The sequence below is a fragment of the Zingiber officinale genome, chromosome 8B (genome assembly GCF_018446385.1).
Source record: "Zingiber officinale cultivar Zhangliang chromosome 8B, Zo_v1.1, whole genome shotgun sequence".
Lineage (NCBI taxonomy): Eukaryota > Viridiplantae > Streptophyta > Magnoliopsida > Zingiberales > Zingiberaceae > Zingiber > Zingiber officinale.
The window spans coordinates 107,939,773-107,953,149 of NC_056001.1; the positions used below are offsets into that span (position 1 = coordinate 107,939,773).

At 36.5% G+C, this 13,377-nt stretch overlaps 1 non-coding gene across 1 annotated transcript; it reads left to right on the plus strand.

Moving 5' to 3' along the window:
- The first annotated feature begins 391 nt into the window (after window positions 1-391).
- On the plus strand, window positions 392-497 carry LOC122018225. The gene has a single exon (XR_006121654.1). It is a non-coding gene; the product is annotated as a small nucleolar RNA R71 (small nucleolar RNA).
- The last annotated feature ends 12,880 nt before the right edge of the window (window positions 498-13,377 follow it).

Below are 13,377 nucleotides of genomic sequence, written 5' to 3' on the forward strand. Positions count from 1 at the left end.
ACTTAATTACACTACGACTATTCTGATGGTTTGTTCCTTTCCATCTTAGTCGTGAGCAACTGTTTATAATTTATAGAGAACCGACAATATGATCTTCTGAGTGTGACACCACACTCCATGTTATCTACTATATAAATTAATTGAACAATTACATTTAACAAATAAATGTAGATATTGACCAATGTGATTCTTTTATTTTAAAATAAATGTTTACAAAAACTAGGCTTTTAGTATACACTCCAACAGGAGGTTCAATGTCACTTGATCAATTAATATATATGCTTCATCTACACTTTTGTCCATAAAAGAACCTCTAGCTGATGAATCCAATAAACTCTTGTCTGAGAAAGAAATTCCCCCATAGAATATATGAAGAATCAACCATTTTTCAAAACCATGATGAGGGCACTGTCTTTGAAGACTCTTGAATCTATCCCATGCTTCAAATAATGATTCTCCGTATGCCTGAGCAAAATTTGTTATGCAATTCCTCATATACACTGTTCTGCTTGGAGGGAAAAAATGATTCAGAAATTGTTTCTCCAATTGTTCCCAACTTGTGATGCTTTGAGGATGGAGAGAATATAACCAAGTCCTTGCTTTATCCTTGATACTGAAAGGCAATGCCATCAATCAAATTGCATCTGCTGACACTCCTTCACATTTCACCATATCACAAATCTCTAAAAATCTTTCAAGATGCAGATAATGTAACGCCCGCCCTCCCTGCTATCAACAAGGGACGGGGCTACGATACTCTACGTACGTATTACAGCGGAAGACTTAAAATTATTTTTCTTAACTTAATTAAAACCGAACTACACTAACATGGTTTCATAACATGATAACAAAATAAATAAAACTCAACATCAAGTCACCCATATTGTATTACATTTCACAAAACCAAAGCATAGTTCTTAAAGGTTTTAAAGCAGGTTCTTAATTAGTTGCCTAGCCACCGCCACACACATCTTCGTTGCCCCTCCTGCTGCTCCTTTAACTCATCCAGCTTTTTCCTTTATCTGTGGTACAAGGAAAGTAAGCTATGAGCACTCATGGCTCAGTAAGTTCCTTTCCTACTCACTAAAACCAACAATTAACACATAATCAAATAATGTCTCAACTTAACATGATCTCAACTAGTCATGGCATAACATATCATACTTTTAAGCATATCATGCAACATAACAAACATTATAACTAGTCATGGCATATCATCTCTTAAAGCATAGCATGAAACCTAACATAATCATATCATGGCATATCATCTCTTAAAACATAGCATGAAACATAACATAATCATATCATGGCATATCTTAAATCATAGCCTCAACACAACATAATCATAGATTATATGCATCATGATTTTAAAAACATGTATCCGAAAAACATGTGTATGTCTCATGATCTTTTAAAACTATTTTCTTCTTACATATATATACTTGAACATAATATCAACATATTTAGGGCCCCAGCTTGTACCATACATACATAACATAGATGCGCGCGTCCTAAGTATATCCAAGGTAGCAAGTCTTGAATCATACTAGGAACTAGGTCAAGATCACAAAGCATGGCCTAGGGGCGTACTTGAAGAGTCCATCCCTTATTAGCCTAGATCACAAAGCAAGGCTTAGCCTAGATCACAAAGCAAGGCCTAGGGGTGTACTAAGGAGCCCATCCCTTATTAGCCTAGATCACAAAGCAAGGCTTAGCCTAGATCACAAAGCAAGGCCTAGGGACTGATTAGGAGTCCACTCTTGGTACAAGCCTTACAAAGTAAAATAGCATGTATAAAAATGCATCATTTAGTCACATAGCATAGCATAAAAGTATGCATCACTTAGGCATACATTATGTCATAAAAGTATGCATCACTTAGGCATACATCATATCATAAAAAGTATGCATCACTTAGGCATACATCATGTCATAAGAAAGTATGCATCACTTAGGCATACATCATATCATAAAAAGTATGCATCACTTAGGCATACATCATATCATAAAAAGTATGCATCACTTAGGCATACATCATGTCATAAAAAGTAGGCATATTTTAAACACATAGCATATCATAAAAACATGCATATTCTAAGTACACAGCATATCATTAAAGCATGCATATTTCTACTCACATAGCATATCATAAAAGCATGCATATTCTAAGCACATAGCATATCATTAAAGCTTGCATATTTCTAAGCACATAACATATCATTAAAACATGCATATCTCTATCCACATATCATATCATAAAAAGGTATAAATCACAAGCATACATGGTTAAGCATAAGGGTATATCATGTGATTATACTATCATAAGAAACATGGTAACATAGTTAACTTGGGTTCTAAGCTTCCTAAACCCTTGGGTTCCTATCATGGCCGAACCCCCTTAGGTCTCAATTTAGGTAAAAACAACCTCCAAGTATGTGAAACCTAAATCATCATCACATAAATTTCATAGGAAGCATTATAAGCATGATTAACTTGGTTTCTAAGTTCTCCAAGTCCTTAAACTCATGTGGCCGAACCCTATCAGTATATAAACAAGGTCCCAAATGTCATGAAAGCATGGAAACCTTAAACCATATTTATAGCATTTTTTTCCCAAATAGCATAGTAAGCATATTGAGCTAGTTCCTAAGTCTTTCAAGCCCTTAACGTATGTCTTGGTCAAACTTTTAACAAGTGTTCATTAGGGATAAAAACAAACATACAAGCATGTGAACTTGAACTAACATCATGTATAAATTCATAACAAGACATCATACAATAGGTATGGCCGAAACTTACCCTAGCCTCATTTAGGTCACTAAACAACATATAGTATGAGAACTTTGGTTTTCTACTTATCATATTTCAAGTAGAGTGACATAAGCATATTTAATTTTTGTTCTAGGGTTTCTAGGGCATTTATCCCTTCATGGCCGAAACACACAATGATCCATTTAGGTCATGGAAAAATTATACAAATATGTGACACAATCAACACATTATCATATTTTCATAAGAAGCACTTTTAACACATTTGGTTTCATTTCTAAGGCCTCTAGGTCTTTTAAACCCTACTTGGCCAAAACTCACAGAATATAAACTTGCTTCAAATAGCCTAAAAGCATGAGAAATTATACAAGTTTCATAGCATGTATAAAGACAAGCATAATAAACATACATGTGAATTGTGTCTTAGGCTTCCTAGGTTTCTTTCCCTTTTTCTTTTATTTTTCCTCATGGCCGAAACCTACCAATCTATAAACTAGGTTTTAAGTGTCCTAAAGCATGGAAAACCTAAGTAAGTTTCATGGAAAAAATTACTAAGAACATCATATACAAAGTTGGTTCATAAACAAGCTAGGACCCTTGTGATCTTACATGTCATATATCATGTAACTAATTTTCTATACTCAATTTAAACATAAGAGCATTAAACAACTTTCATATCATAATATCACAGAGGTCTTGAGCATATTAGAATTTTGTTCAAGCTTTTCTAAACTATCCATCTTATCATGGCCGAAAATCTAAAATAAGAGTTCATGAATTTCTAGCAATGTACAACATGCAATTCTTTAAGAGAACTCTATATTCTATCCTACAAACATGGTTATTTAAATTTAAAGGTCTTCCTAACCCTAAGCCCTTTTCTTGGCTGAAACGTATAAATGGATTTCTTTGGTTCCAAGTAACTTTCAAGCAAGAAAACCAATAAAAACCCTTAGTAGTTCATGGGAGAAATTTTGTACTAGTTTAGTTAAACAATATTTTTCCCTAACCTCCTTAACATATTTTTGGCCGAAATTCTAGGGTTAGGTACTCCTCTGATCAAGCATCATTTAAGTATAAAAACATGAAGAAAATCCTTCCTACATAGCATAGAAAGAATATCATGAAATAAGGACTTGTTTAAATCATCCTAGATTTGAAAACCCTTTCTTTAGCCGAATTTTCTTAAATTCTTTCCTAGATTTTACAATCCTTATAGAATCCAAAAATCACATAAAAGCCTTGTACCACAGGTGAGGGGAAGCTTACATCCTTTTCGCTTGTGGATCTAAGGTATGGTGATGGAAGAAGTAGCCCCTTCTTCTAGTTCCTTTCCCTTGATTCCCTTGCTTAGTCCTCCTTGTATCTTAGGCTTTCTTAGGAGAAAAAACCTTGGCTTTGGGGCCGAAGATGGAGGAGAGGGGACTGATGGTTTCGGTGAGGGAGAGGAAGAATGAGAAAATGAGAGAAAAATAAACTTCTCTTTTCTTTCTCCCTTTTATGTTAAGGGGGAAGAGGTAGCAAAATTGATTTTTGCTTTCCTTCTCCCTTAACCCATTTTCTATTTTTATTTCATTTATTTTATTTTCTAATTTATTCTCACCATTCATGATGAAATAAGGGGGAATGAATCCCCTTAATTCCTCTTTAAATTTTCGGCAAAAGCAAGGAGGAAGAGGGAGAGAAAGGGAGGAAGGCAAGTTGCCTTTCTCTTGCTCCTTTCTTGTTTTCTTTTGGCTAGCTTTTACTCTTACCTTTATCATGAGTTTCCCTCCTTTGCTATCAACATCTTCTCTCTATCCCAATTGGTTTCTACTAATTAATTCTATGAAATATAATATAAGAGGTTCAAGGTTCAATCCTTGACTTCCTCTTCTTTTTATTTCATTTTATTTCTTTTTGCTTCAACTCACTTCTTATTATTTTTCTAAGGCAAAATTCCACATTCATATATTTATCTTACAAGCTTAGTGGGTATTACAGTACCCCGTACCTCATAAAAAGTTCGTCCTCGAACTTTAAAATAGTTGCATCAGGTGGCACTGAACTTTCGGCTGAGTGCATCGGCCACTTTGTTCGCCTTTCCTAGGTGATAAAGAATCTCGCAGTCGTAATCTTTAACTAGCTCGAGCCATCGACGTTGCCTCATATTCAGATCTTTTTGCGTGAAGAAATATTTCAGACTCTGATGGTCGATATAAATCTTACACTGAGCTCCATATAAATAATGTCTCCATATTTTGAGAGCGAAGACCACGGCTGCTAGTTCTAAGTCGTGAATGGGATAATTCTTCTCATGTTCTTTAAGTTGTCTAGAAGCGTAGGCAATGACTTTGCCATCTTGCATGAGTACAGCTCCAAGTCCTGTGATGGAAGCATCGCTGTACATATCGAAGCCTCTGTTGGTTTTCGGAAGAGTAAGAATCGGAGTACTGGTCTTTTAATTCACGAAACTCTTCTCGCAAGCTTCTGTCCATTCATACTTTGTATTTTTCTTGGTGAGGGCTGTCATAGGGGCTGCGATTTTGGAGAAATTCTCTACAAATTTCCTGTAATAACCTACTAGTCCGAGAAAACTCCTAACTTCGCTGGCATTCCTTGGTCGGTTCCAGTTATTTACAGCTTCGATTTTACTTGGATCCACCATAACTCCATCTTTGGAAATGACATGACCTAGAAATATTACCCGGTCAAGCCAAAACTCGCATTTGGAGAATTTTGCATATAGTTGTTTCTCTTGAAGGATCTGTAGTACAGTATTCAGGTGTTCAGCATGTTCTTCTGGGGTTCTCGAGTAGATAAGTATATCATCAATGAAGACGATTACAAATTTATCAAGATATGCCGTAAATACTCGATTCATCAGGTCCATAAATACTACAGGAGCGTTGGTTACTCCGAAAGGCATAACTATGAACTCATAGTGTCCATATCAGGTTCGAAATGCTGTTTTTGGTATATCATCTGGTTTCACCTTCACTTGATGATAACCGAATCGTAGATCTATCTTTGAGAAAACAGTCGCACCCTTCAGTTGATCGAATAGGTCATCGATCCGTGGGAGTGGGTACCGATTCTTGATCGTCACATTATTCAGCGCTCGGTAGTCTATACACATTCGCATAGACCCATCCTTCTTCTTTACGAATAGCACTGGAGCTCCCCATGGAGAGTGACTAGGACGAATAAGTCCCTTGTCGAGTAATTCGGATAACTGTTTTTGAAGCTCCTTTAATTCAGCCGGAGCCATACGATAAGGTGCTTTCGAGATCGGCTGAGTACCAGGAATTAATTCGATCCCGAATTCTATCTCCCTGTCAGGGGCCAATCCTGGTAGTTCTTCAGGAAATACTTTTGGATAGTTGCATACTACCCTGACATCTTCTAGCTCGGGTCTTTGACTTGATTAGTATCAACCACGTGCGCTAGAAACCCCATACCTCCTTTGTCTAACATCTTTTGTGCTTTAATAGATGACAATAACCTCTCCGTTCCTTTTGATTCCCTGAAAAATTCAAACTCTGGTTCATCTTCGGGTCGGAAAATCACTTTTCTTTTGCGGCACTCGATTGAAGCGCCGTACTTGCTAAGGAAATCCATGCCCAAAATTATATCATAGTCCTGCATATCAAGTACTATCAGATTGCAGTAGAGTTCTCTGTTTGCGATCCGAATGAGTACTGCTTGCAGCATATAGTCTGATGGCATAATCTCTCCGGATGGTAAGGTTGTTAAGAATGTGTCCTCTAGAGTTCGGAGTGGTATATCTAGCTTCTTCATGAAAGGGATTGAGACAAACGAGTGCGTTGCCCCGGTATCAAATAATACTGCAGCATACTGATTGTAAATAAGTAGCTGACCTGTGACAACGGTAGAGGCATTCGCCACGTCCTCCTTGGTAAGGGAGTAGACTCTGGCGTCCGTCATAGTGGGAGGGGCCTCCAATCTTCCTTGGCTGATTGAAGTCCCTTCTATGGCAGCTTGCATCTGGTGAAGCTGTGCGGGGGCACTCCTGTTCTGGAAGTTCTGCGAAGGTGGTGCTTGAAGCTGAGTAGGGCAATCTCTTATCAAATGACCTTCCTTTCCGCAGTTGTAGCACTTTCTGGTGCTCAGACGACATACTCCAGAATGCATCTTCCCACATGTGGCACACTGAGGGTACTTGATCTGCTTATTGGCCGGACCACCTTTGGATTTATTCCACTGTTTCCTCTTTCCACCTGAGTTTCCTTTCCAGTCGGCTCTGGTATTGTGCGATTTTTGTGCTTCGGTCAGTGCTTGGTTCTTGCCCTTGTTCATTGCTTCTTGATATTGCTCGGTAATCAGGGCACTGCTGACTAGCTCCTCTGCAGTCTGCGGTCTATTAACTCCGCCGGCTATGTTCAGAGCTATCTCGGGTCGGAGCATCTTTAACATCAACCGGACCCTTTCTTTTTCAGTACGGACCAGTTCTGGGCACAGTCGGGCTAGGCGGTTGAACCTCTTGACGGCTTCATTGACTGACAGATCACCTTGCCGAAACTCAGTGAACTCGTCATAGTGCTTGTTGGTCACTTGCATATGGAAAAATTCCTCTAAGAACTCTGTCTCAAAATCTGTCCACTCATTTGGTTTATTTGCCTTTTCGCATTTACTCTGTCCCACCACATCCGGGCATCTCCGGTAAGACAGAACGACGCGCATTTGACCTTCTCGTGTTCAGGCCAATCCAATAGTTCCATTATGTTCTCCACGGTTTTGAGCCAGGCTTGCGCATCCCATGGTTCACAGTTTCCCGAGAATGCTTCCGGCTTAAGCCTTTGCCACTGAATTAGATAGGCCTCTTGTCGGACCATCGGAGTAGGGGCTGCCGGGGGCACTGGTGCGGCTGTAGGTACAACAGGTAGTGGATTCACCAGTGGGGTAACTGGGTTGCCTTGCTGACCCATTAAGGTAGTGATCAGCTGTTGTTGTTCTGCGATCTGATGCTGGAGGTTTGTGACTACCTGCGTCAGATCTGGTGGAGCCACTGTCCCTCCGGTTCGGGCATTGCGTGTCCTAACCATGTTTATCTAAAAGAAATAGACTAGTGTAAGTGGTTATCGATTTTAGCCAATCTAACGTACTAGTTTGTTTCTATCTATTTGTTATGGTATTATTCCTAACCTACCAATATGTACTCCTAATCTAATTTATAACTAAAAGCATAGAATAAAGCATCAAATATAAGCAAGTAAAACATGAATCTAAAGCATAAACAACATAAGGAAAAATAAAGCATAAGCAATGTAGTAAAGAAATAAAACATAGGCAATATAACAATAAAGCATAAGTTATATAACATGAAACTAAACATAAGCATGTAACAAGAAAATTAAACATAAGCATATAACAAGTAAATTAAGCATAAACATTCTTACTTGGAGCGGCAGGTAGGAGGCTTGATGTGTGTGTAGTGAGCTGGCAATAACTTTGGCTCTGATACCAACCTGTAACGCCCGCCCTCCCTGCTATCAACAAGGGACGGAGCTATGATACTCTACGTACGTATTACAGCGGAAGACTTAAAATTATTTTTCTTAACTTAATTAAAACTGAACTACACTAACATGGTTTCATAACATGATAACAAAATAAATAAAAACTCAACATCAAGTCACCCATATTGTATTACATTTCACAAAACCAAAGCATAGTTCTTAAAGGTTTTAAAGCAGGTTCTTAATTAGTTGCCTAGCCACCGCCACACACATCTTCGTTGCCCCTCCTGCTGCTCCTTTAACTCATCCAGCTTTTTCCTTTATCTGTGGTACAAGGAAAGTAAGCTATGAGCACTCATGGCTCAGTAAGTTCCTTTCCTACTCACTAAAACCAACAATCAACACATAATCAAATAATGTCTCAACTTAACATGATCTCAACTAGTCATGGCATAACATATCATACTTTTAAGCATATCATGCAACATAACAAACATTATAACTAGTCATGGCATATCATCTCTTAAAGCATAGCATGAAACCTAACATAATCATATCATGGCATATCATCTCTTAAAACATAGCATGAAACATAACATAATCATATCATGGCATATCTTAAATCATAGCCTCAACACAACATAATCATAGATTATATGCATCATGATTTTAAAAACATGTATCCAAAAAACATGTGTATGTCTCATGATCTTTTAAAACCATTTTCTTCTTACATATATATACTTGAACATAATATCAACATATTTAGGGCCCCGGCTTGTACCATACATACATAACAGAGATGCGCGCGTCCTAAGTATATCCAAGGTAGCAAGTCTTGAATCATACTAGGAACTAGGTCAAGATCACAAAGCATGGCCTAGGGGCGTACTTGAAGAGTCCATCCCTTATTAGCCTAGATCACAAAGCAAGGCTTAGCCTAGATCACAAAGCAAGGCCTAGGGGTGTACTAAGGAGCCCATCCGGCCTTATTAGCCTAGATCACAAAGCAAGGCTTAGCCTAGATCACAAAGCAAGGCCTAGGGACTGATTAGGAGTCCACCCTTGGTACAAGCCTTACAAAGTAAAATAGCATGTATAAAAATGCATCATTTAGTCACATAGCATAGCATAAAAGTATGTATCACTTAGGCATACATTATGTCATAAAAGTATGCATCACTTAGGCATACATCATATCATAAAAAGTATGCATCACTTAGGCATACATCATGTCATAAGAAAGTAAGCATCACTTAGGCATACATCATATCATAAAAAGTATGCATCACTTAGGCATACATCATATCATAAATAGTATGCATCACTTAGGCATACATCATGTCATAAAAAGTAGGCATATTTTAAACACATAGCATATCATAAAAACATGCATATTCTAAGTACATAGCATATCATTAAAGCATGCATATTTCTACTCACATAGCATATCATAAAAGCATGCATATTCTAAGCACATAGCATATCATTAAATCTTGCATATTTCTAAGCACATAACATATCATTAAAACATGCATATCTCTATCCACATATCATATCATAAAAAGGTATAAATCACAAGCATACATGGTTAAGCATAAGGGTATATCATGTGATTATACTATCATAAGAAACATGGTAACATAGTTAACTTGGGTTCTAAGCTTCCTAAACCCTTGGGTTCCTATCATGGCCGAACCCCCTTAGGTCTCAATTTAGGTAAAAACAACCTCCAAACATGTGAAACCTAAATCATCATCACATAAATTTCATAGGAAGCATTATAAGCATGATTAACTTGGTTTCTAAGTTCTCCAAGTCCTTAAACTCATGTGGCCGAACCCTATCAGTATATAAACAAGGTCCCAAATGTCATGAAAGCATGGAAACCTAAAACCATATTTATAGCATTTTTTTCCCAAATAGCATAGTAAGCATATTGAGCTAGTTCCTAAGTCCTTCAAGCCCTTAACGTATGTCTTGGTCAAACTTTTAACAAGTGTTCATTAGGGATAAAAACAAACATACAAGCATATGAACTTGAACTAACATCATGTATAAATTCATAACAAGACATCATACAATAGGTATGGCCGAAACTTACCCTAGCCTCATTTAGGTCACTAAACAACATATAGTATGAGAACTTTGGTTTTCTACTTATCATATTTCATGTAGAGTGACATAAGCATATTTAATTTTTGTTCTAGGGTTTCTAGGGCATTTATCCCTTCATGGACAAAACACACAATGATCCATTTAGGTCATGGAAAAATTATACAAATATGTGACACAATCAACACATTATTATATTTTCATAAGAAGCACTTTTAACACATTTGGTTTCATTTCTAAGGCCTCTAGGTCTTTTAAACCCTACTTGGCCGAAACTCACAGAATATAAACTTGCTTCAAATAGCCTAAAAGCATGAGAAATTATACAAGTTTCATAGCATGTATAAAGACAAGCATAATAAACATACATGTGAATTGTGTCTTAGGCTTCCTAGGTTTCTTTCCCTTTTTCTTTTATTTTTCCTCATGGCCGAAACCTACCAATCTTTAAACTAGGTTTTAAGTGGCCTAAAGCATGGAAAACCTAAGTAAGTTTCATGGCAAAAATTACTAAGAACATCATATACAAAGTTGGTTCATAAACAAGCTAGGACCCTTGTGATCTTACATGTCATATATCATGTAACTAATTTTCTATACTCAATTTAAACATAAGAGCATTAAACAACTTTCATATCATAATATCACAGAGGTCTTGAGCATATTAGAATTTTGTTCAAGCTTTTCTAAACTATCCATCTTATCATGGCCGAAAATCTAAAATAAGAGTTCATGAATTTCTAGCAATGTACAACATGCAATTCTTTAAGAGAACTCTATATTCTATCCTACAAACATGGTTATTTAAATTTAAAGGTCTTCCTAACCCTAAGCCCTTTTCTTGGCCGAAACATATAAATGGATTTCTTTGGTTCCAAGTAACTTTCAAGCAAGAAAACCAATAAAAACCCTTAGTAGTTCATGGGAGAAATTTTGTACTTGTTTAGTTAAACAATATTTTTCCCTAACCTCCTTAACATATTTTTGGCCGAAATTCTAGGGTTAGGTACTCCTCTGATCAAGCATCATTTAAGTATAAAAACATGAAGAAAATCCTTCCTACATAGCATAGAAAGAATATCATGAAATAAGGACTTGTTTAAATCATCCTAGATTTGAAAACCCTTTCTTTAGCCGAATTTTCTTAAATTCTTTCCTAGGTTTTATAATCCTTATAGAATCCAAAAATCACATAAAAGCCTTGTACCACAGGTGAGGGGAAGCTTACATCCTTTTCGCTTGTGGATCTAAGGTATGGTGATGGAAGAAGTAGCCCCTTCTTCTAGTTCCTTTCCCTTGATTCCCTTGCTTAGTCCTCCTTGTATCTTAGGCTTTCTTAGGAGAAAAAACCTTGGCTTTGGGGCCGAAAATGGAGGAGAGGGGACTGATGGTTTCGGTGAGGGAGAGGAAGAATGAGAAAATGAGAGAAAAATAAACTTCTCTTTTCTTGCTCCCTTTTATGTTAAGGGGGAAGAGGTAGCAAAATTGATTTTTGCTTTCCTTCTCCCTTAACCCATTTTCTATTTTTATTTCATTTATTTTATTTTCTAATTTATTCTCACCATTCATGATGAAATAAGGGGGAATGAATCCCCTTAATTCCTCTTTAAATTTTCGGCAAAAGCAAGGAGGAAGAGGGAGAGAAAGGGAGGAAGGCAAGTTGCCTTTCTCTTGCTCCTTTCTTGTTTTCTTTTGGCTAGCTTTTACTCTTACCTTTATCATGAGTTTCCCTCCTTTGCTATCAACATCTTCTCTCTATCCCAATTGGTTTCTACTAATTAATTCTATGAAATATAATATAAGAGGTTCAAGGTTCAATCCTTGACTTCCTCTTCTTTTTATTTCATTTTATTTCTTTTTGCTTCAACTCACTTCTTATTATTTTTCTAAGGCAAAATTCCACATTCATATATTTATCTTACAAGCTTAGTGGGTATTACAGATAAGGACTTTTTGATACTTCTCCTCCAAATTTGTGACCTTGTATCATAAAAATTAACTCTGGATCTAGTTGGAAACTTTCTGCTTCAATTTGAGGTTACACAATGGAAGGCAAAAATCTTGCAAAAAAGGGTGTAGAAAAATTTCTCATGGCCCTGCTTGACATGTTAGTGCTCATGGATATTCAAGAAAAAAATTATAAAATGAAGAATCAAAGATAAGAAATAAAATGCAATATGAAAAGAAAGAAAGAAAATGCAAAATTTAAATTGCAAGAAAGAAAGTGCATAATGAAAACAAGAAAGAAAAGAAAAAAGAAAAATGTCTAGAACAATTCATATGCTAAAGATTGCAAGATATGTTTACAAAAGAAAAGAAGAAAAAGACTAGATCAAAAGAGAAAACAGAGAAAAGTTAGATTAGAGTGCTAGAAATCAAGAATGCAAAGTTAGAATTAGAATTAGAATTACAACAACAAAAAATTGTCAAGAATTAGAAAGATATGCAAATGATGAAAATAGAATTCAAAATATTAGTTTCAATTATGTTAATGAAAAGAAAAGAAAATTTATGTTTAGTCTAACTCAATTGATAATCTCTAATGTTATAGCGCAGTCCCCGGCAACAGCGCCAAAAACTTGTTGACCTCCGCAAGTGTACGGAAATATCGCAAGTAATATAAAAGATTAGCGTATCCACAGGGACTGGAATAAGCACTAAGAATATCTCAACGCGAATTAGCTAGACAACAAATCAATTGATTGACAAAGTCTAAGTATAACTATGAAAGGTAAACAAAGGAATAAAAGAATAGGAAACAAGAATAAGGGCAATGATAAGGGATGTTTTAGGAGTTTTGGTTTCTTTGTAAGGTTCTTCAATGTAAATGATCTACCAAATCTTATTTCTCAATTATCCACCATTTATAGAAGGTTGTCGGTTCTCTCTTGCAATAGACAACCGGCCTAGGACTAAAATCTATACCTAAATGCGATTAATTAGATATGAGCCTATGTTGTCCTTACACGGGCATGTTCCTGTCATGAAGATCCCTCAAAAAATCAACATAGAAATCATTACCTCTCAACCCATA